Below are 13,359 nucleotides of genomic sequence, written 5' to 3' on the forward strand. Positions count from 1 at the left end.
TCTCTTAAATCTATATTTAGCCTTTCTATATAGGAACATATTGTGTCTTTTCATTGGTTCTTATATCTTTTATATAACTTTCCACATATTAGATTTACACAATTTTCAATATTATTACGTCTATGCTCTGTTTTTCTGATTATAGCTAGTTTCATAGTTATATGAATAGTTAACTAGGTTATAAGGGTGTCACAGTCGCATAGAAACCTACATCACTTCCAGTGCTCCTTCAGGCCCTTTCTACTGTCCTCTACTGCTTTGATTACTTTGTAATAACAGCTCAGTCCCATCCAAACTAGTTGGTGGATATTTTTTTCTGTATTCTGTGATGTTCTCACTGTTATAATAATGGCAGCTGTGTGAGTGTCATGGGTAAGCAGGAGGAACTTAGGAAACAATAACTCAAAATGGGCCCTAGCTCTGGACTAGAGACAAAAAGCAAATGTTTTACGTAAATGTGAAGCTTGCATCTTGGTATACTCCAATTTTCTTATACTTTTAATGGAAAGTACTCACACAGAAAAGTATATGAAAGGTGTTGACTTTAACAAATAATTCGAAAACAAACACTTGTGAAAACTCCAGGACACAAAATAGAAGGTTACCAAAACTCTGGAAGACCTCTTTGTGACCCATTTCACTCATAACCTGTCCTACACTCTCTCAGGCAGTCCTGCCTTTCTGTCTGGGAAGAAGGGCTCCTGTGTGAGCCCTGAGCCTTGCAAGGGCCCCATTCTGGTCCTCCTCCACCTGTAACTGTCTCCACCGGCTGAGGAGTCTATGGGGCCAAGGGAATATGTCAACTGGAGCCTGTTCTACCCCTTTCTAGATAATGCTCTAGGTACCCCGGACCTCAGCTTCGGCATCAGAGTGAAACTTGCTACTATGTACAAACCTATAAGTCTGAGGCAAGGGGACAGCTTTCGGTCAGTAGGGGAGGACTCAGTTTGGAAGTGCAGGCCTTTGGAGGTGTGAGCCATAGCCAGGGTGACATAACTGAGTGGGCTGCAGTAGGTCTCCCGACACCACCATATTCTGACACAAAACTCTGAGGAGATACAAAAGTATATTTACCTATAAAGCAAGAGAACATATATTTTATTGAACAGTTTGTTACCTTGATTTTTTTAATTCACAACTTATTTTGTCTGTATAATACATTTTAGAATTTGATGAATTAGGTTAAAAAGCGTATTAAATGGTAAGTCTATGAAGTATCATAAGCAATGTCAAAAGAAAAGATTTTAAATTACAAAATGTTAAATATGTAGGTACATAACATTTCACTAAAACAAATTATAGATATTTTCTAAAGAAAAATAATTGTGCCACTTATTCTCTTGTTTCTATGAAATTTTCCTGTTCTGTACACAGACATTTTATACAAAATATGTTTACATTTTTATTACTACCATAAAACAAAAATACAATGTATGTGCAATATTAAAAAAGATATAAAGTCACATTAAAAAGACACTTGGAATAGCACTATTTCCAGTGTACAGATACTTTAGAAAAAGTGAAGATGTCAAATGCAGAATTTTCTGAAGAAAAAGTCACCAAATTACCAGTCTATTTTCAATGTACTACTTTTGAAATAAGTTTTGTATAAATATATATCTATATGATAACATGTAAATTGAACAATTAGCTCAGGGAATCAGAGTACTTAGTACAGAAACCTGAATAAGCCCGAATATTAAATAGTACTCTTATCAAAGAATGTTCTTCTCAGAGTGTTTTTTTCTTTTTGGCTAATGAATTTGTTTTCAATAAAGAGAAGAAATAAAACCTAGACAAAAATATTCATAACTTTACACAATGAACCAAACATTGATATTTTGATCATTCCCTAGGGAGAAACATCCTTTGAGAAAAATATCCTTTCCAAAAGTCTCTGAAGCATACCTAACATCCAAGATCAGGATACGTGAGATATCAAATATCAGCTGAAGATTGAAATTCAAACAATGGCATTTCAAAATACATAAGACACTGCTTTATACAATAAAAATCATCCTTTTTCTTCAAAAGGAGAAGGCATGTAAACTTTTTTAAATGATAGGTTTAATAATGGTGAAGCGGATAAGTACTTGTCAAGATTCGCAGGAATGTTTTTCACGGTGTGCTTTTCCGCTTTCAGCTTTTCCACTTAAAAGGGAAAGCTTTTAAATTAGTAGTTGCTCTTGCTCTCTAACACAATAAACTCTCTCCCCAAAATTACTTCCTCCAAAACACAGAGAAATAAATATTGGCAGTGGGTTTAAATAAAACCAATTGGCAGCAGGCAGTAGAGCTGCAGGAGGTACTACGTCTACTTTTTACAATATTTTAACGGATATGGGAGAGCTCGATTAAAAAGAGGATCTTAAAAGAAGCTGCATTTTATCTTTATGTATGCATCGAGACATTAACACTAAGTTATATAAACTTACGCCAGAAACAAAAAAAATTCGAACCACTTCTTTAGAATAGCAGTACACATCTCAAATGGCTTTCAAGCAGGATAAATAAGTCAAAATACTGGCCACCCTGAGGAAACAAAGAACACACAAAGCGCTAAGTTTAAAGATTTTCTCATGCTATTCCATCTAAAACAAAAGCTCAATACAAGCAAGTCTAGAAAATATTTGGACACATTTGAAGATGGATTAAAACTTAGATACTGTATTTCACTTACGATGTGTTTATAATGTGTGCTCTCTTAAAAAAGATTCACTTAAAATCATCCCCACTATTGCTTCCTCTAAGCTCTTAGAACCATATTGGGTCAATAACTGAAGGTCATGATAATGCCCAGCACATACAAGCTAGTTTTGTTAAATTATGCCTGAAGGCAGCAACAGTTTGCATTAGCCCAAGAACTGATTTAACTTAAAATGATCTCATTCTAACTTTACACAAAATAAGGAATTCTTAGAGACTATTTTTATAAAGTTCAAGAGTCTTGTTAAAGGGCCACAATGTCTGAGTAAAGAGAAAATTATGCAAATAAAAATATATAAACATTTTTTTAAATTCTAATTCCAGTCAAACTAGAGAAAGACTTTTTTGAAATAAATTTCTCCCATTATCTTACTCAAAAACCTTGGTACTATACAAAAGACTTGAAAATATGGCTTTGGATGTACATTTAAAAAAGTAGGACATGGTATACATGTCATTAACCAAAGTAGAGAAATACTCTAGAAAATAAAGTGGCTGAGGATTGCCATGTCACCTTTTTCAGTGAATTGTGTTAGAACGCAATTTCTATAAGATTTTTTTTAACACTAACAACAATCACGTGGAAACAATTTCAAGGTTGTAAAGTCTTAAGTATGTAATCCTTTTAAAAGTGTTTCTTTGACTTGAAAAATACTGGAACCACCAAGTTTTAAACGGTCACAAATTTCATGTTGGTAGGCCATGAAGATGATGACCAGGTTGGTTTTCTATAGCTCTGCTTATGTGAAATATTCCTCCTTAAGAATATACTTGGATTGTGATGACACCACCACTCAACAAATGTGGCAAAATAGTCCGAAAATGGAGTCTGATAATTCACTATTGTTTAAACTCCTAATCTTGAGCTAACGTGGAAGCTTGTTATTCCTACAGAAATGGGTCGAAGGAAGCTTTGAATTTTGACTGTAACTGATTTGTATGGCACAAAAAGTATGTATTTTCTACAAAATCCATAAAAGATTGATCCCCATTGTCTGACACAATACATCGTGAAAGGCTAGTACCCACTCTGGGAAACCAGCTTGTCCTCCCTGCAGTGAGCGAGCATCCAAGGTTTTCTTGGTTATAAATATTCTGAAGCAGCTCTGATTTCCAGGGTGCAAGAGGACAGTCCTTCTGATCCTTCTGTGCCTGAAGAATCGCTTCGTGCTCTGTCTTAGCATCTATATATCTTCAAATAAAGACTGTCTGTCCCCATTGCAACCAGGAGGCACTTGCCAGACTATGCATTGCATACTGGGGATATATTTTTTTTTTCCAGATCATCTATTTTAACCCATGCTGTTTCTCATTCTTTCATTTTTAGCTGCTGCTTCCAGTTTCTCTGCTTTAAATTATTCAGAGTTATCATCAAATACTTTTTGGTTCATCGCCAGGGAGAATTTAGAGAATTTATATCAAGCAATATATTTTTTTGTTCCAACACATCTTTATTTTTTATTGAAGTATAATTGACATACAATATTATATTAGTTTCAGATGTACAACATAGTGATTCAATATTTATATACATGATGAAATGCTCACCATGATGTCCAGTTACCTTCTGTCACCATACAAAGTTATTACACTATTATTGACTATATTCCCTACATCATACATTACATCCCTGTGACTTATTTTATAACTGGAAGTTTGTACCTCTTAATACCCTTCACCTATTTCACCCACAGCACTGCCCCCTGCATTGGTAACCACCAGTTTGTTCCCTGTGTCTATGAGTCTGTTCCTATTTTGTTTTTTGTTAGGCTTTTTTTTAAATTCCACATGTAAGTGAAGTCATATAGTATTTATTTTTCTCTGTCTGACTTATTTCACTTAGCATAATACCCTCTAGGTCCATCCATGTTGTCACAAATGGCAAGACTTCATTCTTTCTATGGCTGAGTAATATTCCATTGTGTGCGTGTGTATATATATGTGCATATATATATATATATATTCTTTTTTTTTTTTAAAGAATTTATTTTTTTCCTTTTTCTCCCCAAAGCCCCCGGGTACACAGTTGTATATTCTTCGTTGTGGGTCCTTCTAGTTGTGGCATGTGGGATGCTGCCTCAGCGTGGTTTGACGAGCAGTGCCATGTCCGCGCCCAGGATTCGAACCAACGAAACACTGGGCCGCCTGCAGCGGAGCGCGCGAACTTAACCACTCGGCCACGGGGCCAGCCCCTATATATATATATTCTTTATCCATTCTTCTATCACTGGACACTTAGGGTCCATATCTTGGCTATTGTAAATACTATAATACTGCAATGAACATAGGGGCACGCATGTCCTTTTGAATTAGCATTTTTGTTTTCTTTGGATAAATACCCAAAAGTGGAATTGCTGGACCATATGGTACTTCTATTTTTAATTTTTTGAATAACCTCCATACTGATTTCCCAGGTGGCTGCACTAATTTACAATCCCACCAACAGTGCACAAGCATTCCTTTTTCTCTACATCCTCGCCAACACTTGTTGTTTTTTGTTTATTTTTTGATAACAGCCATTCTGACAGTGTGAGGTGATAGCTCATTGTGGTTTTGGTTTGCATTTCCTTGATGATTAGTGATGTTTGTTGAGCATCTTTTCATATGCCTGTTGGCCATCTGTGTGTCTGCTTTGGGAAAACATCTATTCAGGTTCTCTGCTCATTTTTTAATTAGATTGTTTCTTTTTTTGATATTAAGTTGTATGAGTTTTTATATATTTTGGATATTAATCCTTATCAGATATATCATTTGCAGATACCTTCTCCCATGCAGTAGGTTGCCTTTTTGTTTTGATGATGGTTTCCTTCACTGTGCAAAACCTTTTTAGTTTGATGTAGTCCCATTTGTTTATTTTTGCCTTTCTTGCCCTTTCCTGAGGAGACATATCCAAAAAAATATTGCTAAGACTGATCTCAAAGAGCTTACTGCCTTTGTTGTCTTCTAGTTTTATCGTTTCAGGTCTTACATTTAAATCTTTAATCCATTTTGAGTTGATATTTGTGTATAGTGTAAAATAGAGGTCCAGTTTCATCCTTTTTCATATGCCTGTCCAGTTTTTCTAACATCACTTATTGAAGAGACTATCTTTTCCCCATTGTGTGTTCTTGGCTCCTTCTTCCTAAGTTAATTGACCCTATACTGTGGGTTTATATCTGGGCTCTCTATTCTGTTCCATTGATCTATGTGTCTGCTTTTGTGTCAGTACCATACATTTAGATTACTATGACTTTGTAGTATAGTTTGAAATCAGGGAACCAATGTATCTTTAAATTGCAGTACAAGGGCAGAAACATAATAGAAAGAGTTTTTCTGCATTGTCACTAATCAAACTTGGGTTCTGAGTTGTCAGTTACTTTCTTTCAGCACTTAAAAAAATGTTGCCCCATCTCCTTCTGGCCTCTATGGTTTCTGATGATAAATCTACTGTCATTCAATTTTTTTTCTGTTACTGGTATGGTGTCCTTTCTCACTTGCTGCTTGCAGGATTCTTCTTTGTCTTTAGTTCTCAGGAGTTTGATTATTATCTGTCTTAGGCTGGATTTCCTTGTATTTATCCTGCTTGGCATTTTCATAGCTTCTTGACTCTGCAGATTTATGTTTTTTGCCAAATTAGAGGACACTTTGAGTATTATGTTATGAGACTCTGAATTTTTATTTAAATCATGTTTTAGCAGGCCTCCCCTGACACCACTATGGTGGGAGAAAGAAGGTCACCACCACCTGGTTATTTGGTAGGAGTAGACATCTTAAGTTACTTAGCCTCTATTGATAGGTCTGGGAGGGGAATTTCTTGTTACCGCTGGGCAGGAGTAAAATTTCAGGCTCCCCACTAGGCCACCACCACTGACAACACTTTGTCAGGAAGGGAGAGGCATTCTATTACTGCTTCACATGGCTGCCACTGACACTGTGCGTGGGGAAGCTCAATATTACCAGGCGTGAATGAAAGTCCCAGCTCCTCACACTCCCTTCTCTGACATCACCCCTGCAGGGACAAGGGGAACCTCATTGCAGTCAGGGGAGGGTGGAAGTAAAGGTTCCCCACTCAGCCTTTGCTGATGGGGATGAGGTGGGATCCACAGTTTTTGCCTGGAGTTGAGTGGTTATTTTCTTAAAGGTTTTCTGTCATGCTAGGTTGCCCTTTTCTTGGTCCTTTGGCCGGAGACAACAGGCTTTATTTAGGGCTTTTTTTTTAACCTGCACCCATTGGCATTTTAGGTTGCCAGCTTCTCCAACACCCAGGCCAGGATATATGATGCAAAAAGAAAATCTGGGAAATTCACCACTGTGTCTTAGCACAGTCCCTAGCTGGCCTGCCTTCTGTCTAACTTTCTGAGTCTTATATTTGTTTTATAGATAATATCAAGGGTCTTTAGCTGTACTTAGTGGGAGGTTAGGAGAAGTGTGTCTACTCCATCTCATCCCACTACCAAATCACTGGTTCACCTTCATTTATGAAAAATCTTTTGATGGGTATAAATTTCTGGGCTGATTGGATTTTTCTTTCAGTACTTTAAATGTGTTGATTCACTACCTTCTGGCTTTTTTTTTCTGATGAGAAGTAATTATCTTTGTTCCCCAGTATATGCAGATCTTTGCTCCTCCAGCTGTTAAGATTTTCCTTTATTACTGGTTTGTAGCAATTTGATTATGATATGCCTTGGTGTGGTTTTCTTCATGTCTTTTCTTTGAATTTCCTTGAGCTTCTTGGATCTGTGGTTTTGTAATTTTCATCAAATTTTGAAAATAGCCATTATTTCTTTAAATATTTTTCTACTCCCCCACTCTCACTTCTCCTTCTAGGATTGTAATTACACACAGTTAGGCTACTTCATATTGTTCCATAACTCACTGGTGCTCTGTTCATTCTCCATCGTCTTTCTCCCTATGTTTCATTTTGGACAGTTTCTATTCCTATGTCTTTGAATTCACTAATCTTTTCTTTTTCAGTGTCCAATCTGCTTTTAATCCAATCCAGTATATTTTTCATTTCAGATATGTCTTTTTTAACTCCATAAGTTCAATCTCCCACTTGTATTTCTCCTGTGATAGTTCAGGGGTCACTGGGTTATGTCACACTTTCCCCAAAGATATCCATTGGCTCTTTGAGATCTCAAGAGCTCAGTTTTACACTGCGTTCAGTTTCACTGAGCTTAATATTTGCCTGCAGATCCCCATCTGGAGGCCACTGACCCTAAGTGGGCCTCATACACAATCAAAGCGGCAGAGAATCCAAGGCACACAGAGGAGGAATGGATTAGGGAGGAAACCCGCTCATTGAGGGAAGCTGCTCCGGAGTCTTGAGGACTCTGTTTGACTAACTGTGGAGAATATGGTCTTTGTGTTACCACCTACAAACATAGGTTCTTCATCCACCAGACAAGAGGGGCCAAATAAAAACTAGAATGCCAGGCTTATGGCAAGGAAAGGGATTTTATTTCGGATGATATCAGCCAGGAGACGAGAGTGAGCCCTCAAATTTGTCTCGTTTTATCTCATCTCCCCAAAAGAGGGGTTTTAAAGGTTTGTGAGGAATGTGGCTGCTTGTAGCGTCAGCAGCCTTGCTGGTCAGAGCTTTCCCTCCAGCCTGCATTCAGCCTTGGGAGGAGGAGAAGGAGATAACAAATCCAGGTGGCTGTCCTTGGCTGTGTCTGTCTCCATGGCAGACAGTGGATTCTGGAGCCAGGGAGTAAGCAGGGAAAGAGTGATTTGGTTTTCACCCCATATATGCTGGCTTTAATGTAGGGGAACTGATATCAGGGCCGGCATCATTCGGGCATTAAAACCATGGAATTGAGGCATAGGAAACTATGCTTTAAAATAATAATTATCCTTTAATAAATATTATTATTATTATTAGGATGAGCCAAGAAAGGAAGCTCTGGTTCAAAGACTCAGAAATTATAATGAAGGCATTATGAATATTTGGGTCAAGAACTTGAGTAAAAAACAAGCAAAAGCGTGGAAGCACACTTGCCGACTCTGCCTGCATCTGGGGTTTTAACTAAGTTACGGGAGGACTATCTGTTCTCTCACTCCCTTTATTTCTTTAGTCACACGGAAATGTTTCAAGGCAAGGGGTGTGTCATTTTTCTTTGTGTGGCTAGTGCTTGACACAAAGTTATGGTCTCTCAATTTGACTGGATTTTTTTTTATGTGGGGCGATGATGCTAAGTCCTTTTGTTTTTTTTAGATTGGCACTTGAGCCAACATCTGTTGACAATCTTTTTTGTTTTATTTCTTCTTCTTCTCCCCTGAGCCGCCAGTACATAGTTGTATACTCTGGTTGTGCTGTGTGGCAGGTTGCTTCAGCATGTCCTGATGAGCAGTGCCATGTCCCCTCCAAGGATCCTAACCGGTGAAACCCTGGGCCGGGGAAGCGGAGCGCCTGAACTTAACCACTCGTCCTCAGGGCGGCCCCTGGATTTCTCAGGTCACCCAAACTATCGATAAACACAGACAATTCCCTCATATGTTCAGACAAAGTGAAGGGGGGAAAAATCAAAGAAAAAACTCCCACCTCGGGCGCTGGGGATTCTGGGGGCTGTAGTTCCGACGCCCGGCTGCGCAGGCGCACTGGCGTGCCTGGCGGCCGGCCCAGCCGAACCAGCGCCATTGCTGGAAGCGTTCCCGCCCTGCTCTGCGAATGCCCTCAGTTGTCCTCAGTTCGGCCGCCAGGTATTCGTTGCCCCGGGCGCCAGGCCTCGGTTCCCCGCCGCCCCTCCCTCGGCGCTTGGCTCCCGGCGGCGTCCGGGGCGTGGCCGTTCCCTCCAGAGCCCCTGTCCCTGAGCGGGCCCGCCCACCCCGAGAGGCGATTGGGGCTGGGCCTCCCCCGCCCCCGGCCTCTCTCGAAAGCGGCGGATGCCCTCGGCGGCGGGCTCGCGGGGCTGGGGTTGGGAGCACCGGAGCCTGGGCTGGGGCGCCCCTGGGCCATCCTCCTCCTCCCAGTCCCGCGCCTCTGATGGAGGGAGGGCGGACCCCCGAGAGGCCGGAGAAGGGCAGTTAGGCAGAGAGGGCGAGGCCAGAGGAGGAGAACCTCCGTCCCGGCTGCGGAACCGGCAGGGATGGAACTGGGTTTCCTATCCGGTGACCTGACAGGGGGACGTTCTCCTGTCTTGGGTCACCGAGGCAGCTTTTCCTTGCCGGCTCATTTTCCGGCATTTCAGATCGTCACTTTTAAATCACTGCTCTCTCCCCGACGTGACAGGGGTCTCCTTGCGCTGGTTGGGAAACGCTGGCCTGGTCCACGGCGCTGACGTTCTCAGCAAGAACTGCTCCCTTCGCAGTTTAAACGCCACTACGTGGCTTAGGAGCCACAGCAGGTGAAGTTTCTCCTGAAGTCTCGATACTTCTGCAAAGCTTGGCAGGACAGGGCTTGAGTGAAGTCACAACATCCGGAAAAAATACCTAGGAAGTTATGACTGGGGGGAAACACCGGCCTAGATATTTTCTGCGTATTGTCAAAGGCGAAAGCAGTCACATAGAATGTGGTTAGCCTCATTTGCTAGCAACTTAGCTGATTGACTGTGCTCCAGTGACTTGCCTATAATCATGTTAACGCAGTAGCCAAACCAAGATTAGCACCTGGGGGTATGGACAGCTACTCTGGAATTTTATTCCTATACCAAACTCCTATGTATATGTGGGTACTTGTCTGCTTGGAAAGTATGGAAAAGTAGAAAGAAGGATAAATATCACAGGCCTAGGTCTCAGTAAAGTCTGGCTTACTCGCAGTCTTTTTCTCGATGCATTATTTTCACACAGTGGAGATCCAACTGAGTATATTGAATGTTAAATAGCGTTGTTTATTCTGATTATGAAAGGAAAAAGATGTTTATTGCACGGTTTGGTTGTTAAAGGTATTTGACTGGTATTATCTATATGGCATATTACCAAGGAGGAGTTTATTACTCTTTACAAATTTAAAAAGAAATGATGACTCGGCGTTCTTAATGAGTTTTAAAGATGCAGTTCCAGGAAATTGAAAATGTCCTCAGTTGCTCTTTGGTGGTCTCCTTTTGTGTTTGGGAAAAATGGTTTTTATTATTCCTCTTAGCCCATTTTTCCTTTCCAACCTTGTAAAGCTGGACTTCTTAACTTGGGGTCAGCACTTGAGACTTCAATATAGGAATCCTCTCAGATTATTCTTTCTTTAAGTCTTATCTCTACACTGTGATTTTCCTCCCTCAACTTCTTATTCTTTCTCTTCCACCAAAACCTTTTCATTGTGCCTAGTGAAACCCCAGTGTCATGGAACAAACTACTCTACGTGCTTAAGATGTTCACGTTTTCTCGATTTAACTAAACCCTGCTCTCCCCTGCTTACCTGATATCTTTAAATTTTTCTTTCATGACCGTTCACTCTCTTAGTTAGGAAATTAACTTTGCAGCTTTATCAGATTCCAAGTGGTTTGACCAAGAAAGACCATTTCTTTCTTTCTCATATAAAAGTCTGAATTGGTAGGTGGCTGGCAGTGATGAGGGTGGGTGGGGCTAGGCAGCTCTGGTCCATTAGGTCATCTGGAAACCCAGGTTCCATGCAGTTTTTTTTATCTACCACCCGCTAGGGGATGCTGTCCTCCCTCTGGTGGAAGCTGGCTCCTTCTCATACTGTACATTCTGAAAGGCCACTGGAAGGGGAAATGAAGAAGTGAAGGGCAAACCACTCCCTTTTAAAGATGTGACCTGAAAGTTGCATGCATCTCTTTTATTCAGATCCCGTTTGCTATAATTCAGTGACGTGGGCACACTTGCCTGCAAGGAGACTGGGAAATGTCTCTCGGTGGGTGGCTTTGTGGCCAGCCGAGACTTTAAGCCTCTGTCAAGCAGAAGGGGGAGACTAGCTGTTGGAAGGCAGTTAGCAGTCTCTGCTACATCGGCCTACTTAAGTTTTCTGCTGATTGAGTCAGTTTTAGAAAAGTTTTAAACAGAAATTCTTCTTTAGGAAATTTTATTTTTATTGACATACAATTTTAAGACATTTTATCCGTTGTAGGCCCTTTCTTGTCTATTTTTGGTTATTGGCAATTTTCTTTTTTGACTGCCAGTAGCTTATATATTTCATTATTTAGAAGGATCAGCTCTGCCTTCGTTAGCTATTTTTGTTTGATTCTCTTCTTAGTCATTAGTTTCTTTCTTTATTATTTCGTCCTTATGGCTTACTTGTTAATTATTTTTCTTCTTTAGTTGAATGTTTAATATTTTCATTCTTTTTGATAATTTTACTTGAGAGTATTTAGGGATATAAATTTAATCTCCTTAAAGCTTTGACAGCAACCCATGTGTTTTTAATCTATAATACTCTCATTTTTTAATTCACTAGCAGTTATAAAGTTCTCTGTTTGACAATAACTACTCAGGAGGGTCTATTTAAATTTCCAGGTGATAGGGTTTTTTCCCCTCCCTTCAGGCTTCCTTTTACATTTGTAATTCTGTTGCATCGTGTTTAGAGAATGTAGTGTATTCAATTTCTTCTTTTTGATTGAGATTTTCTTTGTGGTCAGTGGTCTTTATGGTATATGATTAATTTTAGCAAATGCTCCATAAATGATTAAAAATGATCTTTGAGTATAAATTTCAATATAGTCATATCTGTTTAATTTCTATCTCACCTTTTCTTTGAATTTATAACAGCCTTGCTTTATGTATTATCATTCTTGTTTTTCAGAGGATAGTGGTTAATTACTGCAAGTATCATTTCGGATGAGCTTCTGATTGGCACAAGCTTAGATTAAGTTCTGCTGTGTTTATTGAGCAAAAACTACTGAATCTTGTGGGAAGCAAGGTGCCCATTAAGGTCAGGAGCAGATGCAGCATGTTTAAGCATAACACAGTCCCTAATGAGGGGCCATGCAACTGCTGGTAACACTTTTTGCACAACGTAGGGTTTCTGAAAAACTCAAAACTTGCTATGTCACTGCCTTTTTATATCTGAAGCTAATATTACTGCTCTGGAAGAGTTTATATGAACAATCTGTACCATTTTGTATAAGGAAATATCATTCATCAGGTACCCCTGGTTCTCGAACCAAACTCGCCATCAGCAAGGCCACATCCTCATGTAAGAAGGAGAATGGGGAGGGGAAATGGTGCCTAGATGTCCCTGCTGGTTTAGTGGATGGTCATATATCTAGCATCATGGCTCATATATTTGTATTATTTGATTGGCTACCAACCAATTAACTCATATTTGTGCATAAATATTCTATTTTTTATTATTCATATCTTTTCTGTTTCATCATAAACTTATGGCCTTTCTCTGTTAGTAATATTCATTGTCTTTGTTTGTTTTTATTGTATTCTAATATGAGTGCTGTTTTTCTTCTTTCCACCAACTTCCATGGATCCTACTATATGTTGTCATACCAAACTATGCGTTTAAATTACAGTGTTGATCCCAAATTTAGGTGTCTCCATTTTCTCTTTATTATTATAAACTTTGGCTCAAATATCCTGGAATATAGCCTGCAATGATGATTTATTTTATTTTATTTGTAGTGAGAGCTTTATTTCTTTTTTCATGCACAAAAATATTTATTACATCATTTTTAAAAATTGAGATATAATTGACATATAACATTATATTAGTTTCAAGTGTACAACATAATGATTCAATATATGTATATATTGTGAAGTGATCACCACCGTAAG

The 13,359-nt window shown here is 39.3% G+C and overlaps 1 protein-coding gene and 1 long non-coding RNA gene across 5 annotated transcripts in view; one reads left to right on the plus strand and one right to left on the minus strand.

The window, feature by feature from the left end:
- Window positions 1-895: 895 nt before the first annotated feature.
- On the minus strand, window positions 896-9,338 carry LOC139074165 (uncharacterized). The gene is made up of 3 exons (XR_011523687.1): window positions 9,230-9,338; window positions 2,436-2,532; window positions 896-1,074 (listed from the first exon to the last, which is right to left on the minus strand). It is a non-coding gene; the product is annotated as an uncharacterized lncRNA (long non-coding RNA).
- Window positions 9,285-13,359, plus strand: part of ZNF624 (zinc finger protein 624) — a 36,495-nt gene continuing 32,420 nt past the window's right edge. The window contains exons 1-2 of one of the 4 annotated variants that reach the window (XM_070563506.1): window positions 9,285-9,387; window positions 9,917-10,031. The gene's annotated coding sequence lies outside the window, so the exon portion shown is untranslated. The remainder of the gene's footprint in view (window positions 9,388-9,916; window positions 10,032-13,359) is intronic. The other 3 variants (XM_070563505.1, XM_070563507.1, XM_008541521.2) reach the window with 3 other exon arrangements.

This window comes from Equus przewalskii, chromosome 10, assembly GCF_037783145.1.
Source record: "Equus przewalskii isolate Varuska chromosome 10, EquPr2, whole genome shotgun sequence".
NCBI classification, from domain to species: domain Eukaryota; kingdom Metazoa; phylum Chordata; class Mammalia; order Perissodactyla; family Equidae; genus Equus; species Equus przewalskii.